Below are 13,324 nucleotides of genomic sequence, written 5' to 3' on the forward strand. Positions count from 1 at the left end.
ACACAGAATCCAAAGCAGGTTCCAGGCTCTGAGCTGTCAGCACAGAGCCTGAGCTGGGGTTCAAACTCATGAACCATGAGATCATGACCTGAGTCGAAGCTGAATGCTTAACCAACTGAGCCACCCAGGTGCCCCAGCACTTACCATAGTTTTAAGTCAATTGGTTAGTCATCCAATTATTTAATGTTTATCTCCTGAGCTAAATCATGCATTCTATGAGGCAAGGCCTGTGTCTGTTTCCTGCATGCCTAACAAAGAGGTTGGATTCAGTAAACATTTGATGATCATTTAGGCTACTCAAAATGTCAAACTAGCATTTAGGAGGGGGTCTGTGACATTCTGACATTAAAAAACAGGTCCCTCTCAGGGACTATCAGGATAAGGGTACAAGGCCCCCTGTCTGTGACACCCCCATCCCCACCCACCCAGCTGTTATTCTTCTGAGGATCCTGTCCTACAGCAAAGGGCAAACGGCCTGAACTGGGTCAGTGTTAGGTGGGAAGGGCCATAGGCCCTGGGAAGAAAAGCCAAATGTTGTCTCCAGACTCCCCTTTCACCATGTCCACTTCCACTCTCCTCATCACCTACCCTCTCCTCCATGTGTCACAAAACCCTCTGCTGTTTCCATCACTGCACCTGTCACATTGCGTGTCTGTGAGTCTCTAGCCTCCTGACAATAATTACAACACAGCTGTTAGGAAGGATACACCTGCCCTCTGCCTGCCTCCTGGAGAAAGACATACTTATGTGAGGAGAGTGGCCAGCACCCGGGCCACATGTGGGCAGAGCCACACCACCACGGAATGCCAGCCACACAAACGTACCATATACCTTCTTGAGCTTGCTGATCACTGCTTTCAGTGCCTGTACTGAGCATGTAGCCAGGAGCCAGTAACATCCCAGATCCGACTGCAGCTTAGAGAGCCGGAGGCCTCCAGGCTAACCTGGTGCTCCAACTCAGGCTTATCAGAGCTCTGCACTGGACGGCTTGTGTGGATCAGCACAGCCAGCGTTTCCTATTTTTCATCTGTCATTGTCTGAGAACAAAGCCAGATTGGAGAATAAGTAATAAAAACCACAGCCTTACCACTCACAGTGTGACCAGAGATGTGCAGTATTGGCTTTGGTAGAAATGCAGAATCTCAGACCCCCTCCCAGACCTACGGAATCAGAATCTGCATTTAACAAGGTGACTTGTGTCCATTTAAGTTGTGAAGCACTAGACAGAGCAGTAATCCTCAAGCTTGGCTGCACAATAGAGTCTGGGGAGCTTTAAAAACTACTGATGCTGGGGGGTGCCTGGGTGGCTCAGTCAGTTGAGCGTCTGACTTTGGCTCAGGTCATGAGTTCGAGCCCCCCAATCGGGCTGACTGCTGTCAGCACAGAACCCACTTCAGATCCTCTGTCCCCTTCTCTCTCTGTCCCTCCCCCGCTTGTGCTCGCTTTAAAAAAAACAAAAAAAGCCACTGATGCTTGGACCTCACCTCAGAGATTCTGATTTCATTGGTAGAGCCTGGGCACCAGGACTTTTCAACACCCATTTTACCCATTCCAACGTGTAACCAGGATGGAGAATCCTTATTCTTCTGTCCTCTCAGCCCCTCAGGCGCCTCGTCTTGTCCTCCTCCACTCAGTGTACCTCCCCTTACATGGCTATTTGCTTCTCCAACCCTTCCTTTCTCAGTATTTCCAGCCCCCCAGGATTACTGATAATAATCAAGTGTTGAGGAAAGTAGTTCACACTAGATGGTGAACAACTGACAGCTGTGACTCCCATGAGTCTGTGCACTTTCAAAAGTAGTGGATTCCCGACTCAGCTGTCATCATTGGTGGCATCTGATCAGTCTGAAGAATGTAAAGGAAACACTTGAAGCAGAGTAGGCCTTCCCAGTGTCCCTGAATTTGCCTTTTCTATTCAGCTAAACTTACTATCCAGGAAAAGAGCTACTCGTAGCATGGGTAAAAGTTTACTACAAAAGTCAGATGACTGAGCAAAGACACCTGCATGTTTACCTGTGCGTATGGGCTACTTTCTGTCTCCTGTGGATGGTGGGATGTCCCACGACATTTTGGGTGGGAGGGGGAAGGAAAAAAAGGGGAGAGGGTCAGAGGGTACTTTCAGAAGTCGAGAGCAGAGGCTGAGGCCAACACCGTGGGTGGCAGGATCAGAAGTGCCCACATCTCTCAGACCCCTGTGGTGACTCTGGTGCCGATGTCTCTGCACAAATACACTCCCCTCAGACTCAGGAGCTGCCATGGGGAGGGTCCAGAGACCAAGGGAGGGTAGAGGCCAGAGCAAGTTTATTTATCAGATGAGCACCGCAGACTTGAACAGAAGCCAGAATTCCAGGCAACACATTCTGAGCCCACCGGCACACCCTTGGGAAGTACACGGAGAGGCGTGGGGAGACCCAGCAGGGAAGCCATGGGCTGGGACCCCAAGGGAGCAGCCCCCAACCCCCAGACTCGGGGTACGTGGGAAAGCCACCTGGGGGAAAGCAAGGAACCCAGAGACAGAAAGAGAGATGGAAACACGAGACCAGTAAAGAGAAATGGGCCAAAGAGAATGAAGAGAGAAGCTAAATGAGAGGAAAAGACAAAGAGAGGCAGACAAAAAGAGACAGAGGGGCCAAGACCCCCGATTGAAGATGAGGCTCTGAGGCAGGACTGGAGGCACCTGGCTTTTCAGAACAGCCAGGGGCGAGTCAGTGTCACCGTTGACAGCCAGCTGAGGTGCAAATGAAAAGAAGCAGAGTGTGAGCCTGTGGGGGGCTTTCTGCTCTGGGAGCTGGGCTCTAACATCCCCTGGCCTGTCTCTCTTGCAGGCTGGGCGGCTGCGGGATAATTTGCCCGTGGCTGGAGGTGTCAGGCTCTGATGATGAGTGTGAAGTCTGCAGGTGACCTGCCCTTGGGGACACATCCTGTGTGACTAATCACTGGGCAGAGGTGGGAATGGAGTTCCAGCTACTGGGGCCTCTTCCCAGCAGAATCAAATCCCCATGTGTGTATTGGGGGGGGGTCCTGTCCCCATTCGTGCCTGGAGAGGGAAGGCTTTTGCATGAGAAGGACCCTGAAGGCTAGCAGTAAGCTAGGGGACAGAGCCAGTAGGGACAGGCTGTCATCATGGAGGGGTGGGGGACACTGGGGAATGATGGTGTGTGGGGTGCATTTTCTCTCTTGCACACCACAAACCCAACAAATACTTTACATGTAAGTTAAGAATATAGACTCTGGAGCCAGACTATCTGGGCTTGAATCCCGGCTCTGCCTCTTACTAGCTGGTGACTCTAAGCTTGTTGCCTAACCTCTCTGTGCCTCATGTCTTCCTCCATAGGCCGGGAATAACAAATAATAATTATATCTAGCTCATAGGCTATCGTGAGGATTTAATGAGTGAATATGCCTAAAGTGTTCATATCCGTTCCTGCCGGCACATGATAAATGCCTTGTGTGTTAGTTATCATCATCCTTGCTACTGTTGGTCGTTCATCCCTTATAAGTGGTGGGCCCTGGGCTGGGGGCTCTGTCAGAGCAGTGACCAGGACAAAGAGGTGCATGCTGCCATGGGTTTGGCCTTCCATTCGAGTTAGAGAGAGAGAGACACTAAATAGCACAACCCAAAATCTTCAAGCTGATTTCCAAGGCGGATGAGTGCCATGTAGGAACTAGAACAGGGCGCCATGCTAAAGAGTGACTGGGAAGGAGGAGGCTTCAGTGGCCAGGGTGGTCAGGGAGGGCTGCCCAGTTTGTCCAAGGGGAAGCCAAATGGTGAGAAGGAGGGAGCCATACGGAGTCCTGGGGAAGTGCATTCCAGGCAGAGAAAGCAATAAGGCAGGCGAGAGACAATAAGGCAGGAATGAAGTATCAGGGGACAGAAAGGAGGCCCGCGTGGCCAGCGTGCCATGAGGAAGGGAGGAGACACAGCCAGGAATGGAGGCAGGGAGCCAGCGACAAGGACTTCATGGGCATGGCCAGGATGTAAGGTGGACTCTACGTGAGTTAGAGGGGGTTAAGTAGGAGAGACGCAGGATCTGACTGACATTTTCCAGGAGAGCTGGCTGCTGGGAGGGGACTGTATTATGAATGTGGGGGAGGCAGGGGGTAGCGAAACCAAGTGTTGAGCCTCTTAATAACCAGAGAGGTAGGATTTTTACGATAAGGGAGCTGAGCTCTGGTAGCTGCTGCAGGACGAAAGGAGTACAGGACCCACAGTAGCTAGCATTCACGGAGTGCTTACGTCTCCCATGGCTTGTACTTTCACTGTCACCACCTACAGAACAGGTTCCATTGAGAACCCAGAGTCATCCAGCCGGTCCTGGTGTCCGGGTCTGGCTGGCTCCAAAGTCCTTGCCCCTACCCACTGAGGCTGGCCATCTGCTGGTGCTGGGAGAGGGGAGAAAACCCTGGGGGCCCTGGGTCTGCCCACAGAGCTCTTCCCTGCTCTAATCTCAGCACACCTGCCCACGTCACAGATGGAAACAACCCACTGGGATGGGAGGAGGGCCATTCAATGTCAGAGGTGGTGCAAGGGGCAAAAAACCCTTTATGTTGCATTTGAGATCATTTACCTAAGTCTGAGAAGATACCTACTTACCCGACCAAATTTTGGTCCTACCCAAAGTGCACTCTGGTTTGATGAGATTCTATAACCTATCCTCAGACCTCAGAATCTGTCTCTTGCAGAAGGCAAATGCTACAGATTCAAAGCACGGATTTCTTTTCTTTTCTTTTCTTTTTCATTTCACTTAACATTAACTTCGCAGCTGCATCAGAAAACCAATCAGGGTGGGCCTGTTCAGACACGTTCCCTGCCTCATTTCTACCACCCTCTTCCTGGAAATGAGCTTCTCCTGATGTCTTTCCATGAAGCCCGCCAGGACTCCCAGGGAACTTAACCTTTGTTCATCTCACTGCTGATTAGGGCCTATCCTCTGTGAAGTTACGAGTGAACTTGGAGATTTTTGTGTGGTAGAGTGGTAAATTATGACTGCCGGCAGCAAAGATCACAAAGATGAGTTACTGCCCTGCAGGACATTAACCAGCATCATATCTGACTTTGTAATTTTACTTCAGCGTTCTCTTTCATTGCTTATAAGGGCCTCAAGCCCTCCCTGAGACAACTTTACCATCCTGCGGTTTTCTCATTAATAGCTTAAATAAACCTTTGGTCCCACAACCACTTTCTATTTGCGTGAGAGTCACGTATCTAACTTTTTCCAGTGACACTTTGGCAGTAGTTTATCTTCATCTTGCAGATGAGGCCACTGGGGCTACGAGAAGCCAGTGAACTAGCTGAAGTGCACAGAGCCAGCAGGTGTACGGGCAAGATTTGGATGCCCCTCAGCCCAATGCCAGAGCTCACAGTGCAACCGCCCCTGAAGGTCTCACATGTCATCTGAGTTGACACAGGGCCTCAGAATGGCCTGACCAAACTCCTCTATGTTACAGGAGCGGACCCTGAGACCAAGGGGAACTTGAAGCCTTGCACACTGTCGCACGCTGGTAAAGGACAAAGGGCAACTGCAGCTGAAAAGCTGTTTCTCTTGTAACTACTGCCTCATCTTCTTACATTTAGCTCAGGTCTTTGCTCGATCAAGGCCACTCACAAGGAGCAAAAAAGAATGCCTGCCATACAACAGAATCTCACCTGCTCGCTGGAGAGGTGAGGCATCTCCAGCAGAGAGCCACTCCTTAGAGTGTCAAACAGGTCTCTGATGCTCTGACCCAGAGTCCATGGAGGCCCTAGAGGACCAAAGAGGGGCTGCCCAAAGTCTGTGCATCTCCTGGAGTTGTGTGCAAATTTTGCCTTATGTGCACAGTGCATCCGATTCTCAAAGGGATATAACTCCAAAAAGATTTCATATCCTGCCTTGTCTGCAGAAGGGCCCTTGTTAGAAGCAAATGAGCTGCCTGAGAAGGAAAACACATTAACCTCCTGAGCACTTGCATAGGTCAGCCTGCCCAGATGGGCCCATTTGTGACTATGAGAACAAAGCAATCCAAAAGTTATATTTTAAAAAGTGGGTCATTTCATTGGTCAAGTACCTGAAAGGCTCAGGATGTATAAACTGCATGTGAGAGGCTCAGGCCTAGAGATACATATACCCACACGGATGCCACTTCCAGTGACATAAAAGCAGCCAAGGGCCAGAGGGTCTCACCCAGAAAAAGGAGATGTCAGCTCCCTGGGGTAGGGATTCTTGTCTGCTTTGTTGGCCAATTACCCCAGGACCTAGAGGACAGCCTGGTACATCGTAGATGCTCCATAAATATATGCTGACTGAAAGAGAATTGTCCAGGAGGGAAGAGACATGTCACTGACTGATGACAAGAGCCATGCCAAGGGCAAGACCCAAAAATAAGAATAAGATTAATAGCAACTAACACTTATCCAGCCTGTCCTGTGTGCCAGGCTCTGCGCTAATATGCCCTGACCTCATTCCCTCATTCACTCCTCACAGCAACTCCCCTAGGTCAATGTACTATTGTGAGCTCCATTTCATACACGCAGAATGTGAGGTTCAAAGAGGCTCAGTGTCCTGCCCAAGGTCATATAGCTGAGGAGCCCAATCCACAACCTGGACCAGGTCTGTCATAGTCCACTCTTAACCACACAACACTGCCTCCCCGGATGCATGGGAGGAGTGGCAGAGGAGAGAACCACAGCAGAGAGAAAGTGGGGTGAGGCGAGGAGAGGGCACTGTAGCAGTCGGAAGACAGGACCTGCGTTGCAAAGCTCTGCTGGGACAGCATTTATGAGACGCTGGGAAGGTCATGGGAAGGAAAAGGGGAGAAGCGGCTGGATGTGGCAGAGGCTGCCCGTTGTCCCTAGCCAAAATTCATTCTCCCCTTTGCCTTCTACTGGAACTGTGATTTTATTTGGCCAGCCATGTGCCCCGATAAACGAGTACATTTTCCACTTCCCTTGTGTGTAGGCGTGGCCAAGAAGAGGTAAACAGAAGTTGTAAATGAAAAATTTCTAGAAAATCTGTACAGCAGGCTGACTCAGTTGCTGGAGGTTCCCCTGTATCCTTTGTTCCCCTCTTCCCCCTTTTTCCTACCTAGGGCCCACCGGAAATAACTGGAGCTCCATCAGCCATCTCAAGCCATGAGGTGACCTTAAGGACAGAAGACAAAGCCTAAGAATGTTGGAGCAAAAGATAGAGGGACCTTGGGACCTTGACTCCTAGCTGGTTCTGGAGCTGCCATCTTTTGATGTGAGAGGAAAACTCCTATACTTTGTTTAAGCCACCTTTTAAATATTTACTTTTTTTTTTTTTTTTTTTTTTTTTTTTTTAGTTTTCTGTTCTGTAGAGTCAAACCCAATCCCCCCAACTGGCACAGAAATCAATCCCCTGTGGGGAGAAGACCAGCAGAGCCGTGCAGAACCCAGCACTATATGTCCAGAAACATTGGACAGAGGATCTGCAGGCTTGACCACAGCAGACAAGCAGAGTCCTGAGGTAAGCAGGGAGGCAGGGGGGATAGGCTTCCTTCACACCCCAGACTCTCTTAAGGCAGGTAACAAGAGAGGGTGGGAGGACACAGTGGCGTGAAAATGAGAGTGAATGCCAGAGAAGCTGATGACTGTAAAGATGAGGATTTTCAGAAGCTCCAAGAGTATGTTAATCTGTGGGAAAATTGTAGGCAGCAAGTTCCAGGGCTAGTTCTGGAGCCAGAACCCCCAGGACCACTGCCAGGCCATAGGGGACCTTTGTGGGAACTGGAGAAGGGTGCCCCTTCTTCAAAACACTTTCATTTACTTGGAAACTGTCATAATAAATATACAAATCTACATCTGTGATATGAATGGCATGTCTTAGAAATGGAGCCCTTGGACAGTGCACAGCCTGCACAACCATGAAGAGTGACTTTGCAGATCTGTCTGGTCCCACCACACCTGCATCAACTTCATAGCTCCAAAAAGTGGCTGAATGCTATGCCCCTAAGGATGTCTCAGCATTATTAAGGGATGATTACACAAGGCCATGTGGACCCTGGTTAAAAAGGCAGGAGATATTTCTACCCTAAAAAAAAAAAAAAAAGATGCAATGTCAGATTCGAGCACCTGGTTAAATGTCACTCATAAGGAAAATGCAGCTATGTGAGGCAGGTCACAGCTACACTAAGATGAGAAGTGACTGTAGCTCCTGTCCACGAGTTTGATAAAGACCAAGCACGGCACCTAAGTAGAAATCCCAGCCTAGTAAGAGTCTGTGGACTGCAACAATCAATGACCAAATAAAAGAAGACAGGGGTGCCTCTGAACTTTATCATAATTAATTCAAGCTTCTTTACACAATTTTACTGGTCTATTTTTTCCCTTGGAGGGAAGGAAGCACTTTTACAATTTATGGAATTATTTTAGATACAAAAAGCGGGGGCGCCTGGGTGGCTCAGTCAGTTGAGCATCTGACTTCAGCTCAGGTCATGATCTCGTGGTTCATGACTTTGAGCCCCACATCGGGCTCAGTGCTGACAGCTCGGAGCCTGCTCCGGATTCTGTGTCTCCCTGTCTCTCTGCCCCTCTCCTGCTCATGCTCTGTCTCTCTCTCTCAAAAAAAATAAAACATTAAAAATTTTTTTTTAAATAAATAAAGGCAATGATAGATCTCAATAAATAAATTATTGCAACCTTAATTCTCTGCCCCTACCCCAACTACCAAAAAAGCCCCCAAAACTAAAAACCAAGCTAAACCAGAACAAAACCCACAAAAAACAAAGTAAACTGCATCTATGCTTTCCAGCCAGGGCCCAGCTGCTGACCTCACCACACCTTAATGCTATTCTTGCAGACCAACCACATTTTCTAGGGAAGGTCCCTCTGCTGGGGGCTCTCCAGGCCCTGCACATCCCTGCTGCCCTTCGCACCTTCCCATACTGTCTCTGTGGCAAGAGAGAAGCGAGCATGTCTCAGATGAAGGAAGGGGTGGGGCTGAATCAGGTGCCAGAGAGATTGTTAACGAGAAGAGCTGGAGTTCACATATCAATGCCAAACCGTTCCTGAAACTGTTCCCCGGGGCAGAGACAAGCCATCCCACTGTGGCAGGAGGAGAAATGACAACCACACTTGTTGAGCTTACATTTGTGCCAGGCACCGTAATGGACGTGAAGGTTGCGTGAAGCTGATGGGGAAAAATGCTCTGGACCCTGATTCAGAGGCTTTCTTTCTTGCACTGTGTGACCCTGGGCAAGACCCTCTGACCCTCTGGGTCTCAGTGTCCCCACCTACAAAATGAGGGCCCCAACTGTGTCTAAGGCAGTGCTTCTCAAGCTGCAGGGTGCACAGAAGTCCTCTGGGGTCTCGTTCACACCCCGGGGGAGGGCCTGAAAGTCTGCACTTCTGACTAGACTGGCCCTGGGCCTCATTCTCAGCAGCCAAGCAGAGAAAGCAAGCCTCACTGAGTGAGCCTGGCAGCTGGCCTCTCTCCTGCCTCTGCAATTTCAGCCCAGCAGACCAAACAGCCAGCTGTAGGCAGAGCCCAGGGACCTCAGCCAGCTGCCTTCTTCTCTTCCCTTTCCAAACAAAATTTGAGATGTCACTTTTTTTTTTTTAAATCACAGAACAGCTGAGAAAAGAAAACAAATATTTCCTCCACATCCGTCTCTGCTTCCCACCCCCACCTACCACTGGGCCAAGAAACTAGCCTTCTTGGTGTCATCCTGTCCTCTTCTCCCAGCTCCCACACCAGCACCCTTGTCTGACAGGGTCCCCCCCCAACTCCGCAGCGCCCCCCCCCCACCTCCACTCTCTGAGCTCACCTCTGGCAGAGGCTTGCCAGGCTTATTTTAACAGCTCTGATTGAAGCTGGGATCCCGCTGACATTTACACTCCCTCATCATTATCAGCTCGAAGCTTCCAGCAGCCAAGCTAAAAAGGCTTCGCAGAGCGGGAGGGGCCAGGGATGAAATGTCAGCAGCTCACGCTCCTGCCTCTCCCGGAGCCGCCCCACCACCTTACCTGGCACAGCCCACCTGCCCTCCACCAGCCCAGGCCCGGGAGGCCAGCGGGTTCTTGTTCTAGTGACCACATTGTCTCTCTCAACAATCAGGACACGTGGTGCGATTTGGAAAAGCACAGATGTGAAAAGACTCATAGAGGCAGAAAAATTAAATCCCATTTAGCGGTGTAATCAGAGCCACCAGCGAGCCCCTCCTGGGCAGCTTTCTCCCCATTTAGACATCAGACAAATGTTCACTGCCCAACCGTCGCTCTGCTGAACCTACGGCTTTCTGGCTCCTCTCTTGACTTCTGGAATATCCGAAGCTCTGTTTTCTCTCTAGAAGGGGGTAATCGTCCCAGCCCATCGGGTTACTGGGCCATGAAATGGGAAGACACAGGTGCCTGTAGTCAGGCTCGGCCAGCGCCACACCCTCACGGCCGCCCTCTCCCTCGGGGGCCTCCCTCATCCTACACCTCAGACATCAATTGCTACAACCACATCTGATCCTTTAAGCTGCTGAACTGTTGAGCCTCAGAAAGAAGAGACATGAGAGCAAGGAGCGCCTCCACGCTTCACGGTCTCTGAAGAAATTCATGGCTGTGTTTTATGTCTGCTCAGCAAGGGCAGGGTTCACAGGAATGCGTCTGACTCACCACTAAATAATTTACTCCTGGGTCAGAGAGGCAATAATTTTTACAGAGAAAGCATTTCCAACTCAATGCACTAAAATGATGTCAGTTCATTGCCGGGGGTGGGGGGGGTGGGTGGGGGTTAGAGGTGAGAATTAGGATCTGAGCGATTCTTCTGTTGGAAGGAGAGATGAGCTGTTCAAAGCACAGGAAGGACAGACACCATTTATGATGGGAGATGACGAAGTGCCTACGCGATGAGATGGGGTGAGGTGAACCGTGCAGGCATCGTGACGTAGCATTAGGCCACTGGTGACCTTCTGGCCACACCTCAGGAGGGTCATCTGCTTCTGGACCACAGCTGGCCATGGGGAACTGACACCACGGAGGGCAAAATATAAAGATACTAATACAAAAGCAAGAGAGAGAGAGAGAGAGAACGAACCCTGACAGGGAGAGACAGGACCCTAAATGAATAGGATAAGCATGTAACAGCCACCCAGCACCCACAGACAGGGCTACACAGAGGAACGGACTATGGAGGGAAGTCATATGGAAGAAAGCTCCTGGGCTGGAGAGGCCTGGGAGGGTGTCTGGAAGTGAGGTGAGTGTCCCAGGAGAAAGCAAGGACTGGGAAAGGCAGATGGTGAACCATACTCCTAGTACTGGGACAGAGCTGAAAAGCAGTCTGCCGGAGCATATCGGGAGACGCAAGCCTGGAAGGGGCCTGGTGCCAGGGGGCCCTTGAGAGCCAGCAAGAGGAAGGTGGACCCGAGCCAGCGCAATGAGGACCTCTGTATTTTCGAAGACAAGAGTGAATAGACCAGAGTGATGTCCAAGAAGGTGATGCCTGGCACCCTGAAAGGGTGGCTGGGGTTGGGAGGGCCAGGGGCCACTTGGGAAGCCGCACTAATCCTTCCAGCACTACCAATGGGGCTCCCGACCTGGAGGACCTGGCTTCCCCCAGACGTGAAACTGTCTAGGGCAGCAGATCAACGTGGCTATGAGCACGAGCTCTGGAGCTGAGTGGCCCTGGGCAAGACACCTAGCCCCTTGGGTCCCATCTTTCCTGAGCAGTAAAACAGGGGCTGCTCACGTGGGGCTGCTGAAGGACTGACACCAGAGGGAGGGCCAGGAGGGCAGGGGGCAGGAGGGCGTCAGATCTCTCAGCCGCACACGGGCCTCCCAGAGCAGCAGGTTCAACAATAGCAGGACGGGGCCAATGCCACCTAGAGTTTCCAGAAGCAAAAATGGCACAAAGGTGGTGACACTCTCCAGGGGCAGAGGTCACACACGTGACTGGATCTGAGGCGCATCCAGTCAGGTGTCTGTCTGTTTGCACCCCGCTACTGCTGGCTCATCCCCTTTCCACCTGTGCCCCTGGCCAGGCCCTGGCCCTTGGTCAGCACACATACACACACAGGCGCTAGGCATTCGGGGAGGGGGCACTTCCAGAATTTTCTTCCGCTTTTCCTTTTTAAGCAAATCTGGTTTGATGGCCCTTGAGCAGCTGCCCTGACCCAGAGGGGGAAAAGGCAATCCCGGAAGGAGAAGGAAACCCTGGCAACCTCTTGCCTAGGGGAAGCAGTAGACCCCAGGCAGTGGCCCTGCAGCGGCTGGTTGCCATGAAATGGAATTTATACATGAAAATCAGGAGAGAAGCAGCCCAGGGCACCCCAAGTGTGGCTCTGACAGAGCTGACAGCTAATTAAAAAGCTGCATTCGAGCTTCACATTGAAAAGCCATTTAATAATTAAATGTCTTATCTGTATTTAAATCCCTCTGACAATATATACTTAGAGTGTGGCCAGAGAACAAATGTTCTCACTTCTATCACCCTACAAGACACAATATTTGAATCCAAGCATCTCCCCCAGTGACAGTAAGTGACATTATGTCACACGACTTGTACCGAGAGCCTTCCAGCATCAGGGGACTCTTCGACCCGGTTCTTGGATCAATGTGGCACAGAGAGACTCAGACTCAGAAACAGGCTTGACATGAATACGTTGCTTCACGAGTCACAGAGCTGGGAGGCAGGGAATGGTTGAGGGGGCCTGCAGCCTAGTGGGGTATGAGGAGGGGCAGAGGGATCAGCTGGCCTGAGTGTGGCCAAAAGAGTGCATCGTCTGTAGAGTAAGAATAAAATTCTTAAAATGATAATAAAATCCTTGTTTTAATAATAATAGTAATGAAAGTTGGTCTGATTTCCATTAACTCCATGCACAAGTAATCCTAAAGAATATTGATAAAGTACTGCTCCCCACTTAGAAGGAGGCTCCCACGGCCACCCCCCTGGCACACCACCACCTCAGCCTTACTTAGTAAGCATGAGCACAAATGGTCTGGAAGCCCCAGGGAGCAGGGAAGGCTGCAGAGGGGGAGGGGGAGGAGGCCGCAGAGGAGAAACTGTTTTAGAGTGGGGTGAAGAACAGGTGCTCTGTGTGGTACAGGGACGGACAGACATAGGCTGGGTTGGGCCCCATGAGTATGCTCCGCCCACCCTGCGGAAGCAAGAAACAACAAGGGAAGAGACCTCTGTGTGGCCCATCGAAGCTGCACCCCATCCTACTGGCAGCAGGGGCCATAACGTCACCAGCATCCCCAGGTGGGCTGCGAGGGCCATGCAGAGCTGTGGGAGGAGGGCAAACACCAAAGGGACACATGGAAGCCTCTGCAAGGAGACCAGATTCACATGGGAGGGGGTCAGGGATGGTCCCGGCTGGGACATAGATGGAACACCTGGAGAAG

General features: G+C 50.9%; 1 protein-coding gene across 1 annotated transcript in view; it reads right to left on the minus strand.

The window, feature by feature from the left end:
* Positions 1 to 13,324, minus strand: part of SLIT1 (slit guidance ligand 1) — a 167,561-nt gene that overhangs the window by 69,733 nt on the left and 84,504 nt on the right. The window lies entirely within an intron of this gene.

Source organism: Lynx rufus, unplaced genomic scaffold, assembly GCF_022079265.1.
Source record: "Lynx rufus isolate CCGP_SWC_20201006 ecotype Redwood Valley unplaced genomic scaffold, mLynRuf1.p SCAF_11, whole genome shotgun sequence".
Taxonomy (NCBI): Eukaryota; Metazoa; Chordata; class Mammalia; order Carnivora; family Felidae; genus Lynx; species Lynx rufus.